The sequence below is a fragment of the Onychomys torridus genome, chromosome 12, assembly GCF_903995425.1.
Source record: "Onychomys torridus chromosome 12, mOncTor1.1, whole genome shotgun sequence".
In the NCBI taxonomy this organism is placed as follows: Eukaryota; Metazoa; Chordata; class Mammalia; order Rodentia; family Cricetidae; genus Onychomys; species Onychomys torridus.
Window position 1 is genome coordinate 9,241,209 of NC_050454.1, and position 18,065 is coordinate 9,259,273.

At 42.5% G+C, this 18,065-nt stretch overlaps 1 protein-coding gene across 1 annotated transcript in view; it reads right to left on the reverse strand.

Annotated features, from left to right (window-relative positions):
• Nucleotides 1-18,065, reverse strand: part of Fgf12 (fibroblast growth factor 12) — a 522,828-nt gene that overhangs the window by 403,765 nt on the left and 100,998 nt on the right. The gene's annotated exons all lie outside the window — the stretch shown is intronic.

Genomic DNA, 18,065 nt, shown 5'->3' on the forward strand with positions numbered 1-18,065 from the left:
AAAATGCAGGGGAGCTGAGTGTGGAAGTACCTGCTAAAGACGCATGCTCAGGAGACTAAATTGTTTGTTTTGCTTTCAGAAGTTGAACAGCATGCTTTGCTTATCAAAGCAGAGTGCTTCCTTGGACGCAAGCAGAAAGTGAGTAGAAGGAGAGGTGTCAACCAGTGAGTAGAAAGTCTTTGGATTTTGGAAATGCAGTAGTAGTTTGTGTCTGGGTTGCAAGGTCGCCGCACATTATAGTAGCAGTCCCATGGCACACTTTATTTAGGCTATAGCTAACAAAGTTTCTATATGGACCCTAGCTGCCGTTTACTTTTGAAAATGCAGAATCTCCCTGTAATGTTTGCTTGCTAAGGAGAAAAAAGTTCTGCAAAGACCTGGGGGAGTTGGTCTACATATCCTGCTACTTAAGAGGAGGAGGCAGGGGGATTACAAGTTCATGGCCTGTTGGAGCCTATAGAATGAATTCAAGTCCAGCATGGGCAACTTAGTGAGAACCCATCTCAAAACAGTTCAGTAGTAGCTCAGGCCAAACCCTAGCTAGGTTTGGTTCTCACTAACACATACACACACACACAAACTTACACTCCAAACTTTAGGAATAAGGTAACAAATATTATTACATGTTATTTCAGTTATGATGTAGCATTACTTAATAAACCTGCCTACGATTTATTTAACCATACATATCCTTGACTCCAGGTGTACAATATTGGTTTATTACTTGATATTGATTAGGGCCAAGACTGTAAAGTTAGATGTTAATGTATGGAAGACTGAATGTTTGTAAACTATTTTTGTTGAGAGGAACAAATGACCTACAGGTAACATTTTCATTTCCCATTTCCCTCCAGGGTATCAATCAAAATTGTTATTAACTTAATCTTATTTCAATATTCTTCTACTCACTAAATAAAGATATCCACCTCTGGTTTTCTCTTGAACAAGCTTTATTGTCTTTCTGATTTCTTATTCATGAGCCAACCTTTAGTATGTATTAATTCGGTTGCATATTCGTGAAACAGTCCTGTTTTTATCCTTTGAAGCATTACAGTTGGGGGTGTTGCATCTTCCTAATTCCTAAATGCCAAACAAGGGTGAAATGACCACCAGCTGTTGCCATGAGCAGAGGTGACAGGCAGTTCACCACTGTCCCCTTCCTTAACCCCAACAGCGTGATTAACTGCACTGCCTCATTCACGTGTCCTTTAGAAGCCTCTGACTTGGCAATTACTTCCAGCTTGGGTTTTAGGGGAGCAATGGCTCTCACTCTTGATCACATCAGAGTCCCCAGCACAGTTCATTAAAACAGATGGCAGAGCATGGCAGAGCATGGCAGAGCATGGCAGAGCGGCGCTCTTCGCCATGACTCAGACCTGGGGGAGACCCCGGAGCTTGCATTTCTAAGAGTTTGTCAGTGGACTGCAAAGACTACTAGGATGAGAACCACCTCTGGAGAGTCACCTCTGCAGTGAGTAGGGGGGCTTCAGCTTCGTTTTGCTCCATGAGATCATTTCCACTATAACAATATGGCAAGTTGAAAAGAAGATACAAGGAAGTGGGTTAACAAAAGAAGAGCAGGTTGTAAAATATCAAATATCAGAGTTTTTCCTGGGATGCTCACTCCAAGGAAAAACCAACCACTTAGTAGTTACCACCAATTCATTAAGATGTTAAGGCATGATGGGCTTCTGGGTAGGACTGAATGGAAGCTACATTTGTGTAATCCATTTAAATAAGTTGTGTAATCCATTTAAATAAAAAGTAAGGTTTTTAAGGGAATGAGCTGAAAGAAAAATGAATAAACCTAAGAAGCATTTTCTCAGGAAGAGAGGACCATGAGCCAACTCTTTCCCAGCCGCAACTGTACTGCTCACACGGGATGGCCTAGACAGAAGCTGCCAGGAAGGTGCTGTACCCTCTGAACACAGGTGCTGCAGGAACAGTTTGGTGATTTGAATAAGAATGGCTCCTATAGGTAGTAGTATTGGCTCCGCCTATGAGCTTGGGCTATGGTGGCCCTTCTTGCTCTTGTATGTGATTTCTTAAAAGAGAAGAGGTCATGAGGTTTCCTTTCCTGTTTCCTGCTTCCTTTTTCTTTTGGAGTTGAACTCAGGTCCTTTGGAACATCACTCAGTGCTCTTCACTCAGTGCTGCTAACTGCTAAGCCATCTTTTTCTTTTTGGTATATTCCTCAGGAGCAGCAAGCTCAGCTAGATTCTTCCTGGCTTCCTCTGTTCCTACTTTCTCTTTTAAGAGGTCACATACAACTAACTCAAGAAGCACCACCTCCTTCAGGCACTATGGCCCAAGGTCATGGGCAGAGCAAATACCACTATACCTGTAGACTCATATATCTGAATGCTTAGTCACCCTAGAGTGGAACTCTTTAAAGGATTAGAAGAATTAGGAGGTATGGCCGTATTGGAGGAAGTATATTATTGGAAGTGGATTTTGAGGCTTTAAAAAGCCCATGCCGGGCCCAACCCCATCCCTCATCTGTCCACACCCACTTGTGGATCAGAATGTATGTAGCTAGCTCTCAACTACTTTTCCAGCACCATGCCTGCCGTGCCTGGCACCATGCTTCCTTCCATGATGATAACGTATGGGTCAAGATTCTGAAACTGTACTAAAGTCCCCAATTAAATACTTCCTTTTGTACAAGCTGCCTTGATCATGGTGTATTTTCCCGGGACCAGAGCAGTTACTAAGACAAACAATGAGCTGGACAAAGGCAGGGGTGGCTGTGGAGACCTGACCAGGACCTTTAAAGATGGAGGCAGAGTGTGGCATGAAGCCAAAAGCTGTGAGACTCTCCACAGGTTCTTAGGAGCTAATAGCCTAAGAAGGAGTGGGTCCCCAAAAACCTGAGCTAGTGATGTGGGAATGCATAAGGTATACTGCTGAACGTGTCTGTGTCTCCCAGTGGTCAAGACCAGGAAAAGACTATCCAGTAGGAAAGGGAGTAGGCTCACTAACAGGAGTCTCAGTCACAGAATGGCCTGTATACTTAAAGAACAAACTCAAACACCAACAGTGAAGTTGTACCTGGTAGGCAGGTGTCTCTGAAAAGGTCAAGTACCCACAGTTAAACCCCTCACAGCAGGAAGGGCACAACCAGGTAACCTGCTCGAATAGTTTCGCCAGAAGTTTTCCCCTTCTGGCAGACTGCCGCAGCATGACCCAGCTACACAACTCAAAATGGAACCAGTCGAGATGACCTACAACAGACAAACAAGCAAGAACGTGGTCCGTATATACAGTGGAATTTTATACAACCTTAATGAAAAATAAAACCAGGACATTTATAGCAAATGGCTGAAACTGGCGATTGCTGTGTGGAATTAACAAGACACAGAAAGACAAATACCATTTTCTCTCATATGTTATTGATTCTAGATTTTAATTTGTATATGTGTGGGGGGATGGGGTAGAGGAGATGCTGGTCATGAAACTAGAAAGGGGACCATGACGAGGGAAAAAGAGATCTTTTTTTTTTTTTTTTTTTTTTTCGAGACAGGGTTTCTCTGTGTAGCTTTGCGCCTTTCCTGGAACTCACTTGGTAGCCCAGGCTGGCCTCGAACTCACAGAGATCCACCTGGCTCTGCCTCCCGAGTGTTGGTATTACAGGTGTGCGCCACCAACGCCTGGCTTTTGAAAAAGAGATCTTTTAAAAAGAGATTTGTTCTTATTTTATGTGTATGTGTGTTTGTCTGTGTGTGTGTATGTATGTACATATATATATATATATACACACACACACACACACACACACATCAGGTGCTTGATAATGCTTTTGGAGGCCAGAAGAGGTCAGGGGATCCCCTGGAACTGGAGTTACTGATGATAGTGAGCCTCTCTGTGCATCAGGAGAATTGTGAGTGCTCCACCAGGGTCCTGGGCAAGAGCAGCCAGAGCTGTTAACCACTGAGTTATATCTCCAACCCTAGGGAAGAAAAGATTTTAAAGCAAGAAGGAAGGGTAACGGAAAGCCTGTGACATGGAAGCCCAAGGGGAATAGGTGGGGGAGGAAGGGGATGAGCAAGAGGGGGCATTGAGAGGAGAGTGGGGGGGGGATACCTAAGACATGTGCGTGAAAATGCCACAATGAACCCAGCACTCTGTGAACTACCTTTAGTTAAAAAGGGACCCCCCCCAAAAAAAAGCCCAGCTCACAGACTGTAATTTTTTTAAAACATTTTCAGTTACTTAAAGGAAAGAAAGCCCCTTCTGTGCAGTACCTAGCATCAGCTCTCAGGTGAGCCTGGCAGCTACCCACTGACTCCTGACAGCTCATCTCTATGGGTGGGTATGGTTTCTATAACCACTGTCAGTGGCCAGCCATGAGGCCTTGCAACACTACCTCACTTCCATGAATTCTAATGGCCCTCCCAGTAAACAAATCCTACACATATACTAAGACCTTAATCCTGTAAAGGATTAAGCAAGAACTTGCACATTCATAGAAAGAACAAAGGAGTGTGCTGGCACTAGGAAGATTTGATGCATGATAACGTTCGGCATGCTCGACTCCCACTAACTTCTTCCAGTGTTGTTGGATTGTTCCCGCAGCGAAGCACAGCCCAGCACATTCTAGAAAAAGCGTATTGCAGTACGACACAATTCTCCCTTAACTGCTGTGCTAAGAGATCGGCAGAGTCCATCGGCACCTTAGCAGGTGATTTAAATGGATGTCAGATGCAACAACGGATTGTATTTCCGTTTGATTGTTGTGGTGCAGGCGGGAATCAATGAGAGAGAACAAGGCAACAGCTTGGGTTACAAAGGATAAGAAGAAGAAACAGGACGAATTGCACCTATTCTGGGTGCAGAAAACGCTCTATGATTATAAAGAGCATGAAAGGAAATACGCATAATTATAGTCTGCATATAACTTCGGAACAAACGAGAAAGGAAGGGTAGCTGTGGAGAGAGCAGAGGGAGGCAATCTGAGAAACTGGTCGTTCTGCATTCCAGGCACAGAAAGATTTCCTCCTGGAACATCCTGCTGGCTGGACTTGCCAGTTATGTTTATGACAAAGCAGAAAATAAATGCACTGATCCAAGCCCTGAATTCAGCCTCCCACGCCAAGACCACTATAGCAAGACTTCTGGATGCAGATAGATGGTGCTGGGGAAGTCAACATACCTGGAACAGCTGTTTTACTCCCTGACAAAAATGCCCATAAACAGTTCAGTATGTAATAAGGGTTGCACTCGGGACAGAGATATTACAATGCAGACAACTCTTTGTTCCCTAATGTAAGAATGCAGCAGCCCCAAGTTGTGCTGAAATTGACCACCCACAACTTCCCTGGTGGAAATGCTGTAGTACTATGTATGTAGTAATCAAACATCAGCTTTCCCTGGCAACCCCCATTATCATTATCGCAGGATTACAGATGTGCTGCCTTCTGAATTCTATTATGGAAATCTACCTACTGTAGTAGGAAGTGCTGACATACTAGATACCCACCCTACTACTGAGTCATGGCAGGAAGAAAAAAAAAGAAAAACCTGAATTTTCTATGCACTATTGAAAGAGAATACTTTATGCCGTGTGGGAGCTAGAGACTGGCTTGTTCACCCTCTGCTACAGTCAATCCATTTTCCTTGCTGATGTTTCATCTCTTAAGTAATTTATAAGACTTCAGAGTGTTTGGTAAGTACCAGGGAGCATGACAAGCTCAAGCACAGACTGCTCTGGATGCTGAGGCTGCTTTCTTTGTTCCTTAGTTAGGAGATGGAATTGCAAGTCTTGATATCCCTCTTAGAGAGTAGTATTACTCAGACAAGCATGTCTCACACATCTCAGGCAACCTCAGATGCCCTCAGTATCGTTCATCTTGGGAGGGCCCTAAGGGATGTCTTTCTCTCACTAGCCTGAGACTCTATAAGTAAGTTAGGCCAATTGGACAATGAACACCTGTCCCCACTTCCACAAGTTTTTCAAAGCACAGACACTGATTAGTTACTATGTGATGTTCTGTATGTCAAATGTGTTGCTCTGATTGGTTAATAAATAAAACACTGATGGGAAGGAAGGAAGGAAGTATAGGCAGGACAAGCAGAGAAGAGAATTCTGGGAAGTGGAAGGCTGAAGGGAGAGATGCTGCCAGCTGCCGCCATGAGATGTTAAGATACTGGTAAGCCACAAGGCACGTGGCAACTTATAGACATAGATATGGGTTAATTTAAGATATAAGAACTAGATAACAAGAAGCCTGCTGTGGCCATACAGTTTGTAAACAATATAAGTCTCTGTGCGTTTACTTGGTTGGGTCTGAGCAGCAGTGCGACTGATGGATGACAGAGATTTTCCTCCAGGTAGGACTGGAGAAAACTCTAGCTATAATTAGTGGGTCCTGAGAAGAGCAGAAAGTCTTTTAACAATAGCCAGGTGATACCCTAAAATACACAGACAGCCAAAGGTAGGTGCTACATGATATTAAATGGACCATAGCGAGCATCATGGCAAGAAAATTAACTAGCTGTGTTCCAGATCCAAGATGTGCAGTGAATTCATGTGACATTATCTCTAATCCTAAACTACTTAAAGAACTTCAGTTTGGGAATCTTATGGGCCTGAATTTTGGGCATAGTCTTGCCATTTTCTAGCTGTGTGACTGGATAACTTTTCAGTTTCATTTTCTTACCTGAATATTGGCTGTATTTCTTATATACTACCTATGTTACCTGTTAAAGTGGCACTTACCCTCAGGCAGCTATGACAGTTAGAGTAAACAACACATAAAGTACATACTATGTGGCGCTGGGGCCTGGATGTGGAAAATAAGAAAAAAAATAGCAATTTAATCTTCCTTGCTACTTTTGTAAGTATCTCTAACCAACAGTTCTAATGTTAGCAGAAGGGTGCAAGTAACTTTTATGATTTATTCATTAACTGAACTCTCAGCCAGACACAGTTGAACCCAGAGGATTGACACTGCTTTCACATAGTGAGAGAAACAGACAAACAGAAATAATACAAGGAACAGTTGCTAGCCTAGCAGTGTTGTCCTCTGCCTGCTTTAGAATCATGAAGGTTACACAAGTGATGGGATTGTGGAATCTTCCTCTTCAGTTTGAGAGAATTGCTGAGTCCAGGGTCATGGCAAGGGGCTCCTTGGATGGAGGCCCTGAGAAATCATTGTGTGTAGCCATGAAAGTGAAGCTTGAGTTACATTGAATGTCAGAGGCTCCAGAGCCAGGAGAAATCTGCCAAGCAGAACTGCAAACAAGAAGTGGCACTAGCCCATGAGAGAGAAGTGTGTTGCAATCAGCAAAGTAGGATGACAAAGCCATCTAAGCCCTTTGATATCAGACAAGGAGGTACAGGACTTGGAGTATGCCCTGCTGGATTTCTTTGGTCCAGTTCTTGCTTGGATCCAGTATTTTCTCACTATGCTCTGATTCCTTCTCTTTGAAGTGGTAAGGTATAGTCTATGGCAGTATATGTTGGAAATATATATTTTGATTTTTGATGTTATAGGTGGTTTCCGTTAAGAGATTGGCCTGAGTCTCAGAAGAAACATTGGACTTTTAAACAGTATTGAGTCTGTGAAGAAAATGGGAACTTTTGAAGTTGGTCTAAATGCATTTTACATTATGAAACAGTTATGAGACTATGGGGGCCAAGACCTGGGATGTGGATTTGAATGAGATGTTCACCTTCAGTCTAGGCACTTAGACACTTGGCTGTCAGTTTGTATGTTTGGGGAGGATTAAAGGGTATGGCTTTGCCAAAGGAAGTGCATCACTGGAGGTGGGCTCTGAGGTTTCAAATGACCTAAGCCATTTTAGCTTATCTCTTTCTGCCTCTTGCTGTGGTTTGAGATGTGCATCCTCAGCTATTGTCCCAGTCACCTGCTGCCTGCTATCTCCACTCCACCATCACGGATCCCAACCCTCTGGAACTCTGAGTCCCAAATAAACTTTTTCTTCTATATGTTGCATTGCCCATGGTATTTTATCACAGCAATAGAACAACTAATAGAAGTTCTTCTAAAAATATATAGTAACAAGATGAACATGGTATGACATACCCATAATCCCTGAAGTCAAGGGGTGGAGGCAGAAGGATCAAGAGTTCAAGAATGGGCCAGGATGCGTAGTGGGGTTTATATCATTTTGAATTACATAGGAAGAACTTCTCTCAACAACAACACAAAAATAAAAACATGAAGCATTAGGTATATGACATTCCAGGAAAGCAAAATTATGGAAATTGAAGAAAGATTAATTATTGCCAGAGATGGGTTTTGGGGTATGACTTGAAAACATGGAGGAGTTTTTGAGCAGAGAAGTCAAGCTATTCTGAGATACTGCAGTGATATACACTTGGCAAAAGTCTGCTGAACTCCTAATTGGTGCTGCAAGAAAACAAAGCCTTGGTGGACACTATGGCCTCCAGTGATGCTGCTGTGTGATGCTGGCTCATCAACTGTAACAGACATGCCATTCTGGTGGAGAATATGATAGTGGGGAAGGCTGTGCACTGGAAGTGTGGCAAATTTGTACTTTCTGATTAGTCTTCTAATAAACTTAAAGCTGCTCTAACAAGTTAAGTACATTATTAAAAAAATAAAACAGCATAAAAGAGATAGATATTACAGGTTAGGATGAGGCTGTCTAGGATAAAAATTATTTGTTCCCTCTGAGCAGGTGGTATCTATGCAAAACTTGCATCACAAGAAGGGGTTGATTACTGATCTTTTCCTTCACATTGAATGTTGGAGGTGGTACACGTTGGCAGAGCTGGGAAGTGAAGTTGAGTTGGGTTGAAGCTAATAGTCTGCCATTGCATGTATAACTCAGTTTCAAAAGCACAAAATTCCAGAAGCTTCATTTTGAGGAGTTAGATCTGAGACACCAGTGCATGATGCAAGAAGGACATAACTCCTGAATGTCTTGCATTTTTAGTTACATCAGTATACACTAAGACTCCTCGTTTGCTTGGAACTAGCTAACAGGTGTGCCATGCTTGTGGCTCTCCTTATCTCAGTGATCATCATGAGGAACCCCATTCACTGGCTTGTTTATGTCAACTTGGTACAAGATAGAGTCATTTAAGAAAAGAGAACATCAATTGAGAAAATGACCCCCACCCAACTGGCCTGTAGGCAAGCCTACGGGTACATTTTCATGAGTAATGATTCATGTAAGAGGGTCCGCCTCACTGTGGGCAGTGCCACCCCTAGGCAGGTGGTCCTGAGTGCTATAGGAAAACAGGATGAACAAGCCATGAGGAAAAGCCAGGAAGCAGCTCTCCTCCATGGCTTCTCCTTCAGTTCCTGCCTCCAGGTTCCTGCCTTCAATTCTTTTCCTGACTTCCCTTAGTTGAGGACTACAAGTTGTAAGATGAAACAAACCCTGTCCTCGCCAAGTTTCTTTAAGTCCTTGTGACTTATCACAGTAATATAAACCCTAACTAATATACCCTGTAACACTGGTATGAGCATTGTGTTACATTAGGAGAAACAAGACTTAAGAGGTGAGATGAGCTATCCCAGCTCGTAAGTTACTAGACTTCAGAAGACGGGTGTGGCAGTGCACACCTTTAATTGTTAAGACCTTGTGAGACTGAAACAGGGTGTTGCTGTGAGTGTGAGAGCGTGTACCAGGTAAGCACCAAAGCACTCAAGAATCCATAACAAGTCCCTGCCTGTGGTGGTTTAAATAAGATTGGCTCTCATAGGCTCGTGTATTTACCTACTTTGTCTCTAGCTGGTGAACTATTTGGGAAGGTTAGGAGGTATGTCCTTGCTGGAGGAGGTATGCCACTCAGGATGGGCTCTAAGGTTTCAAAAGCCCATACCAGGCCCAGTGTCTGTTGCTCTCTCTGCCTGCTGCCTATGGATCAGGAAGTAGCTCTCACTTACTTCTCCAGTACCATGCCTACCTGCATACTACCATGATGTATGGACAAACCCCTCAAACTGTAAGCAAATCCTATGTTAATTTTTTCCCTTTGTAAGAGTTGCCCTGGCCATGTTGTCTCTTCACAGCCACAGAATAGTAACACAAACACAGTCTCACCACCCTGACCCCTGGAACAATTGATTCCAGATCTACGTTGCTTTGCCTTCAAGTTCACTCTGCCAAATAGCTACCAATCAGGAAGCTTGGCCCTGGACACGTCAGTCTTCCCTCCTATCCAAAGGCATCCATTGCCTTGTTCCAGACACTGTTGTCTGTTCTACAGTAAAGACAGCAGCGTGCTGAGTAAAACCTGCAACTATAAATGTTTACTGTTGGAGCAGAGAACATAAAGACCATTTGAGGGAACACACACACATGTGTTCACGATTTTACCATGTGTCCCCTAACAGCTTCTCTCAAACTTCTAACATGTCCTCATTGTTGGGGGATGACAAAGTGAGTCATGAGACACTGACAGCTGAACAGAGAGGCCCCCTGCTTAGCTACTGTTGGAGAAAAGCTCATACCAAGCCACCCCATCTTGCTAGTTTCTGTGAAATCCCTTTGTGTCCAGGATACTCAATTAGGATATTGAGGGCAGTATCAGAAAGGCCAAAAGGAAGCCTAGGCTTAAAGAAGGTATTCTGTTGGAAATATTAGAATAGGAAGTCCAGAGATGTCCAGTTTGTGTCTTTACCACGCTGTTTACCAGAGCTACTGCTCCATGGAGCTTCTGCCTCTTTCCAGCGTGCAGATGGTTGTGCCAGAGTGAGGCGAGGCTCAATGCCATTCCATATGCCTGACACGTTGCAAGCTTCCAGAAGGGGCCAAGTTCTTTTGTTGGAGTAAAAGGTTTTCCTCATTTCCCATTCACTGTTTAAAACACACATTGATGACTTGTTATTATTCCAGTGCACGGCTCATTAATTTTAGTTCAGGTAACTATCTATTTCCAAGTGTCCGTTGTGACAGCTATTTTTTTTTTTTTTTAAGATATAAAATGCTCGTCGGTGGAAAATTTTGGTCCTCTCTTTCCATCGGGATGCTGAGAACAAGGGCAGTCACTACTGGCTCAGCGCTTACTCTGGGACAGGCTGATGCTGCCTCTCAGCAAGACTGTGATGGAGGGCTGTTGCCGCCCCACCGTACAGATGAGAAAAGGCCAGCACCAAGGAGTCGGTTATAACTTGCCCAACTCACGTGATGATAGGTCTAGACTGAAGCTCAGAATGTGGCCCTGTGTCCTCACAGCTATGCTTGTTAGAAGAAAAGGAGCCTGGCTCCAATGTGACACTTTATGAGACAGGGTATGCAGAGCCTGCTATTTGCAATTATAAAGAACTTAACTTCTGCAGCAGGATCCTCACACTGGGCAAAGCCCAGAACAGCCAGTGAATAGAAAAGGCTGCAAACGCCTTCTAACCTTCTGAGAAGATGCTCTTACATGGAGAAGCAGATAATTCTGTTACTTCTGCTTCACTGTGGGACTCAGAATTGCTGGCGATGAAATAATTCAGCCCTCTGGCAAAACCCGGCTCCCGAGTTAACTCTCCCCATTATGCCGACTCCCTAAGCAGAACAGACATAACGCAGCTCTTTAGATTGTTCTAAATTTACTGGCTCTGAAAGATGGAATGCAGAAGTCCACCTCAGCCTGGTCAGTTCCACATATTCCCAGCACTCAACCAGCTCAGTGAGGCAGCTTTGAAGAGGAGGATACTAAAAACGGCTTTTGGATGAGCTATAATGGGCATCTCACTTGAGGGATGGAGTCTGTAGTTAGCTTTGGGAAATGCTGGCTTCCTGCTGGGTAAAGTTTGCATCACACCTTTCTGCCTCTAGACTCCCTTTTAATGATTAGGGAATAGCCGGGTCAAATACCGCCGGTTCTGTAAAGTCTTTGTTTATTATGTGGCTGGCTGTGTTGATCCTGAACTGTAGTCATAACTGTGATTCAGATAACTGAATTGCTAAGTGGGTGCCACCTATCAAGGTCTTGAGTGCTCCTGTTCCGACCCACATAAGAAAGATCTTTGTGAAGATACTCATGAATCCAGATGAAGTCTGTGAAAGAAAGGTTTTAGGAAAACTTCCCACTCTCTCATACTTTCGGCAAAAGGTTATCCAATATCTTAGTTAAGGTTCCTGTTGCTGTGATAAAACACTATGACCTGACTTGGGGAGCAGAGGGCTCATTTCCTCTTAAAGCCTGTAGTCCACCACCCAGGAAAGCTAGGGCAGGAACTCAAAGAGGACAGGAACCTGGAGGCTGGAGCTGATGCAGAAGGAAGAAGGCTGCTCATCATGTAATCTTCATGTACTTCTCATCCTGCTGTCTCATTGCACCCAGGACCACCTGCCCAGGGTGACACCAACCACAGTGAGCTGGGGCCTCCCACATCAATCATCAATCAAAAAATGGTACCACATGCTTTGGTTTAAAAAAAAAAAAAAAGTACCTAAAGACCAGTCTGGTGGGGGCAGTTTCTCAGCTGAAGTCCCCTCTTCTAAAAGGACTCTAGCTTGTGTCAAGTTGACATAAAGCTAGCCAGCACACTGGGTCTAATTGTGCTAGGAAGTACCCAAATCAGGAAAGAGGCATGGATTTAGAGAAAGGATATTATCCTATGTGTCTGCTACCTAGGTTGGAGTTGAATGCTTCCCCGGGACCTTGCATTTCTCTTCCAGGGTGCTACAAAATATTATGATTAACGCTATTTTCCTCTATCCTACAGATCAGTTTAGCTGCCTCTTTATATTAATCTGAAGTCTCAGACACAACACAGCTACAAAGATGCAGGCAAATGTGTTTGGGGGTCAAGAATTTGTAAAAGGTTGTTTGTATCTCCCATGTCAGATTACTCTCAATTCATTTTAAATGCAAAGTGTTCCCTTCCAAACTGCATTAAGAGCGCTTAATAGGAAATATCCACAACTCACAATATTCCTTTACATTTCTCTCAAAATGTCAGGTACAAACAAGGCACAAACATGTCTGTTTACTCCACTGTCTCAGTGGAGTTTATTAAATCTGAGAGTGCCTACATCAGACTACATCAGTTAAGGTGTGATGTGATTCACACCTATGCATAAGGGTAATTTATAATCAGCCAGATAGATGCATGGCATCACCTGATGTTTATACAAGCGACATCTATAAAAATCAATGACTGTACTGGGCCAGTTGTAAACATATAGAATGTTACACATGACCATTAATATTTGCTCGTAACATACTATGATAGTCACTGCCACTCTTGTGTATGAGATGATTAAGTTTTCAGGCCTTGTCCATCCAGAAATTTTTCATAGTTACTAAGAACTAAATAATAATGACATCTCAGTACTGGGATGAATGCGCAAACCCATCTACTGCCACTCTCTTCTGGGACAGGATTCTCTTTAGATTCATCCATAGTCTGGCCTGCCAGCATCTAAGAAAAAGACGGTGGAGATGCACTCAGGAAGAATCACATTTTCAATTGTAATGAGGCATAAGAAGTTCTCATGGGGCTGCAAGGAAATTTGAAGGTTAATGTTATTATAGTATTTATTTGGGGAAGAAAGTGTTGCGTTTTTTTCCCCAATCATTGTCATGTTAGTTCATAAATCACAGATTCTTATTATTAACCCAGGTCCAAATCACTAGCCTCCTTGTCTGTGTTACTGCTGTTGACTCCTGAATGGTTGCTTTGCTCCTACTCATTACTCACATTGGCCTAGTCACTGTGGTGAACAGAGTGATCCAGTTCCAGTGTATTTCCAGATGGCCTTTGGGGCCATCCCATCTTTGTAAAAATGAACAGCGATGTCCCTGCTACAGCTCCCAAAGGCCAATAAGGACTCTCCTTTTCATTGCTTGTTTGATTCTCTCTTATTCCAAGTCATTTGGCTGTTCTTTGGACACTATGTGTACTCCTGCCCCTGGCTTCTGGTCTTGCTGATCTGTTAGCCTCTTCCCCTGAGCAATACTTTACCCCCTCTCACTATTTCAAGCAATGTCTCCTTAGGGTTGCAGAGGAAAGCACACCCAGAAGGCCACCACAGAAGTTCTTTATGCATTTTCTGCCTCATTTCCCTCTGTACTCCTTGTCATATACATATTATTTTTCCTAATTACATTCCAATATATGTGAAGGCAAGGACTTTTACCTGTTTCATTCACTAGCATATCCTCAAAGCTTGGAACATTGCTTGTCAAGTATACACATGCAGTCACCAGTTACATGGAAAAGGAAAGAAAAATAAAGGATTGTAGATAAATTTCTAAACAGTCTTATTAAATAAGAAACACAGAGCCAAATACAGAGGTAATAGCCAAAGAGATCAGAGCAATAGCCAAGACCAGCCTTAGCTTACCACCACACCATAGCTTCCACAAAGAAGGATTCTTCCTTTCTGACCTGTGCTTATATTGCTTTCCTGTTCTGCCTTCTCATTGGCTCTGAGCCCAGCCACATGACTTCCTCGTCACTGCCTGTCTATACAGACCTCCAGGTCTCTATGGTTGGTACTGGGATTAAAGGCTCGTGTCACCGTGCTTGGCTGTGTCCTTGACCACACAGAAACTCTGCCCACCATGAGATGGGATCAAAGATGTGTGCTACCACCACCTGACTTCTGTTTATGGCTATTTGACCTCTGATCTCCAGGCAACTTTATTCATTAACATATAAATAAAACATCACATTTCAACACAAATAAAATATCACCACAAAGGATGGAAGGTCAGCTCTGATAATTTTGGATCTAGAATTTTAAGGAAGATCTACTGCTTGAGGAAAGAACGTGAGGTTCTTTAGACCTTGACAAAAAGCATGGCATCCTTAGAAAATTGTGGTGCCTTCTAGACCTCGTCAAAAAGCATGGAATCTTCAGGCAGTATTGGTAGCTTCCTATTGGAATTACTTCCAGTGCTTCAAACCTGCATAGTCAGCAGTAAGGAATGTAGGCAGCTAACAGGGATCTGCCTTCTCTTTGATTTTCATCTTACTTGAACACTGTTTGCATTATAATGTTTTAGACCTACATTCATTCAACAAATGTTTATTGAGAACCTATTATCTGAAAGGTCCCTAAATTAGACTTAAGGGGTCAGAAGCTATACTGAACACATTCTCTGAAGCACTTAAAAATTACATCATGAAACAGCAGAGCCCAGTACTGCTGAATAATACGTAGAATTGCTTAGAAAGCTTAAACCAACTCCTGGGGCCTCATTCCAGAAATCTGAAAAACAAGACAATATTTTCAGTCTTTTCAGTGAGTCCAGTGTTGTTCTAGATTTTATGATCACTGTAATTTAGAAAGGACAGATACTGAAGGAGCAGCAGATGGAAGTGCGGGGTGGGGGGCAGGGAGAGATAGACAATATCTTCCTAACACTGTTTGTTTCTACGTGTTTCCATGTCTCTGTCTCTGTCTGTCTCTTCTCTGTGTCTTTCTGTCTCTGTCTGTCTCTCTGTCTCTGTATGTCTCTGTCTCTCTTTCTCTCTCTCTGTTCGTGAGTGTATGTGTGTCTGTGTGTGTGTGTGTGATTCCATAAAGGATAGTCTGCAATTGAAATAAATTCAGAAATCATTCATTCTCACGTCCCTTTCTGGAGGTTTAACAGCTTGGTGAGTCTCTTTGTACTACAGTTGGTTGATAGAGTGGAAACAGAGATTCTAGAACAGCCTTGCATTGTTTGAGACCTTGTAGAACAGCCATGCTGGATCTTTGGTGTTCAATCATGTTCCAGCTCCATGTGTCACATATTTCTGTTGATGCCCATTAATCTTGGCCACATAGAGAGCTCAAGCCAAAGCCAGTTCTTTGCCATGAAAACAAACCAGGCAGAGAGGCAGACTAATGGCTATATTTTTTTTTAAATGTGCTTCAAGGAAGTAGATAACATGTGCTCTAGTTAGCCCCAGGAAACATATCTAACATTTTGTAATTGATTCACTTTTTTTCTATTTTACCAATGTTTGTATTTCTTACCTTGTCACATAACTTCCTTTGCCTGGCTTTTGTAAGTAAATGAATAATTTGAGCAAAAAGAAATCAATTTTGCTTTATGATACTAAGTCATGAACTGTAGTGACTGTGAGTGGAATTTTAAAATGGCATTTTGCTTGTACGACTTCTTGTTCAGTTGATATCATATTCTTTATTAAGAATAAGAAGCAGGAGCCTGGTGAAATGGCTCAGTGGATAAAGGCACATGCCAACACGCCTGACCATCTGAGTTCCATCCCCAAACACACATGGCAGAAGACACCTGACTCCTACAAGTTGTCCTCTGGTCTCTACACAAGTACCTGAGAGTATGGGAACACACACACACGGGTGCACACGCACGCACACACCCCCAACACACACACACACACACACACACACACACACACACACACACGCACACGCAGAGTTGTTCTCTGACCTCTACATGAGCACCCGAGAGTCTGAGAGTATGGGAACACACACATAGGTGCACACAGGTAGACACATGTGCACGCGCGCACACACACACACACACACACACACACACACACACAATAAATAAATGTAAAACCAATTAATTAACTAATTACTAACAAGAATACTTATTAGAACTGGATATATCAATCAGTTGATTGGGTGATTTCCTAGAGAGCACCAAACCTTAGGTTTGATGGCTAGAAACACATAAAATCAGGGATGGTGAGGCATTCCTCCAATTCTAGCACTTGAGTAGTAGAGGTGAGGAAGTCAGAAATTCATGTCTATCCTTGGCATATAGCAAGCTCAAGGTCAGCTTGTACACTCCATATGTGTTCTACCCCCAAAACACAAATGAACCAAACAAGAATACTTATTAAATTATCTTGGATTGGTTCGGTGAAGACTTCAATGAAAATGTTCAACATACAATTAAAAAAAAATGTGGTGGAGGTATAAAGCTCACCAGATACACAGAGTATGAAGAAAAACCATCTATTGATTATGTCCCTGGGTAAGATTAGAAGGGCAATTTGTTTCTTCTGTTGCTTATTCTACATTTCATAAATATTCTAAGCAGAACATATACTCATGTCAAGACAGAGGAAACTGGAGAAGGAGAGCCAATTATTTGTGAAGTTCTAAACAAAAACCGAGTAACTAGAAATGTTTTTCTTTCAACCTGTCCTCCAAGGAACACACCACAAACTGCCCAAATTTTACTTTAAGACTTAAGTTGGCATAACTGTTTCAAGTTGAATGTTTCCAGACTTTTTAAGGGAAAAACTAATTACTGCTGATAAAATACTTTGGAACCACAAACTGTGAGATAGACAAATAATTCTGAAAACACAAGATGGTGACCTTTTCTTGCTCATTTTTCTTGCAAGGAATATGCAGGCATTCTTGTTTGCTGCTCTTTTTGCTGCTCTTTTCTCATTTTGCTTTGTTTTATTTATTTTTACTTCAAAGCAAAAAAAAATATTTTGCTGACCAGTAGAAAGCTTGTTAAAGTCAATTATTCCTGGAAGACTTTCTTCGCACAATTTCTCTCCTGAGAAATGTCTCAGAAGAGAGGAGGGTATCTTTTGGGGCGTGGTTCAAGCCATATCAGCTGATGGGAAGCGTTTCCTTGTGTTTAGGGTACACGTTGGTAATTTTGGTGTGGACGCCTTTGCTGTATAATGGAGAAAGTAACAGAGAACCTGCAGAGCTCCAGCTTGGTTATTTGCTCCTTTGTTGTTTTTGGCGACAGTGTGGTAATAAAGTTTTCGCTGTACACATAGAACTCTGAAGGCTGAGGGATGACCACAGGGGTCCTATCCCTCTTCTCATCTGAGCAGATGGCCGTGTTTGGCTTGTGGGTACACACATTGACTAAATAATCAAGAAAAAAGCCCTTTCTATAGAATACCCATTCTCGGTTATTGTAGATATTCAACATGTTTTCTAGAAATTCACCAATATCTGCAGATATTCATAACATGTTCAAAGACAAAGCAGGTATGGGCAACTTCCCTAGTTAGAGAATTCCTCTAAGAGAATTGAAGGAAGAGTCACCTCAAACACACTAATGAAAAAGCTACAGACCTAGCCCATGGATACTAATACACTCGCCGAATAAGGTTCCATGTTTATTCTGGCTTTAGAATGCAAACTTTTCTCAACACTTATGCACAAGA